The following is a 1,957-nucleotide window of genomic DNA, read 5'->3' as shown; positions in this document are numbered from 1 at the left end:
ACTAGCATTTTGTTCATGTGGTCAACTATATTATAATTTTTTTGCATCCTACACGAATTATATTGCTCCAAGAGCAATTGAATGTGAGTTTCAGATGTATCATATTTCTTTAAGATAGCATCAAACATATACTTTCCTATAGGGTAATCTTCGAATACCCTAATTAGATCGTCATTCATGTAGCTGAGCATAATGGTTCTAGCCAACATATTATCTCTTTTATATTTAAGAAAAATTGTTTTGTCTATTTCGGTAATTTTGTCCCTAGGGTCTCTCATTTCAGTAGTGAGAGCATTCTTAATGCCTTCTAAGGTCAAAACGAGAGAAATCCTCCTCTTCCAAATATAAAAATTGATTTCATTTAGTTTATCAGTTTTGTCCAGTTCAGATGCAGAAACCCTACTAGTCATTTTTATGAATTTAAGTATTTTATGATGGCAAAGCATGATAAAGATATGTCCAACATTCAACAAGTAGATAAATTAAATAATATTAGACATAAACTCATTAAATATCATATTCATAATAAGCGAATTCATGATATCAAACTTATTTTGTCATGCAAATACCAAAAAAAATAGGAAGACAACCAATTTCTTTTTATTTCAACTAAAACAAAAAACAATGAACCAAACTGCAAACTCTAATTACTTTTCTATAATTTTAAAAAAGTCAAAGGTGAGTATTGTAGAAAAAAATAGAACCCCCAAAATAAGACTTTAAAAAAATCCAACAAGTTTTCTGCAAAAAAACAGAAATATAAGTCTATTTTGGATATATGTCAGAGTTCAGGTCTCTTTCTGAAAATTACCAGAAAACTAAGGACATGTTCTGTAAACTAGGGATACAAACATCAAATATAAAAATCAATAAAGGCAGAACAGTAAGTTTATTGCAACAAGATAGATCAGACAATAATATAAAAGAATAAGGGCTAAAATATAAATTGACCAGGCAGGGATTTGACCTGTAAGACCCGCAAATTTTTGAAGAAATTTTTAGGTATTTTGAAAATAATTTATAAAAGGGTAATATATTTAAAATTTTAATTTTGCAAATATAGAACTACTGGAATTTAGATTTGGGTCCAATACCAAAAATATTTGAAATCCATTAGTTATTAGAAATGGATCCAGTTTTTTAATCTAGTTCATAAACAATATCCAAAATTTCAATAAAGAATATAAAAGAAAAAAAATGTATATGGGTCAAATTTTGATAATTGAATCCGGATATCGAAAGGATCCAAATTGGATTTGGATCCCAAGATCTAAAATCCAAATTGGTTTCGGTAAGTGTATGGAGCGAGGTATATGAGACTGGACCCAACATGGATCCAAATTTTAATGAGATCAAATAAAAATAAAAGAAGTATTAAGTATAGGATTTAGTCTATGAAAGGAATTTTATATGAAATATTTACATAGTGAATATAGGATATGAAATTCATAAGGTATGAAATCAGTACATAGTATATACTTATGTATATATATGTGTATAATGACTAATAAAGAAAGAAGAGTGAGGCGTTAAAGAGGGGGCACTCTCTTTAAGTGGACCCCACTTGAAAAAAAATAATATAATATAGTAATAAGTAAACTAGTAAATATGTAAAACATGTTTTTACAAGAGTAATATTAAGTGAAAGAGGTAGGATGAACCACTCTCTCTTTTACTTAAATGTGAGAGGGAGTTACCTTAGTTAAGTAAAGTAGAAAAAAAAAGATAAAAAAAAACATGAATATAAGTGGTGGGCTGTGGGAGTTATATGAGCCAACAAGTGTGGGCTGAGTAACACCCCCATTCACCTAAATTGGAAGGGGGAGTTAAAAAGAACATATGAAAAAAAAAATAGAAAAAGATTAGAAGGGGCTGTTGGAGTTCTTGAAACTCCCACCCACTTCTTCAACCATTAAACCATACATGGATGGTTACACTATTGGTTGTGTAACCTACA

This window comes from Nuphar pumila, chromosome 7 (assembly GCF_984573655.1).
Source record: "Nuphar pumila chromosome 7, dmNupPumi1.hap1.1, whole genome shotgun sequence".
NCBI classification, from domain to species: domain Eukaryota; kingdom Viridiplantae; phylum Streptophyta; class Magnoliopsida; order Nymphaeales; family Nymphaeaceae; genus Nuphar; species Nuphar pumila.
Note: the sequence above shows the minus strand (reverse complement) of the source record.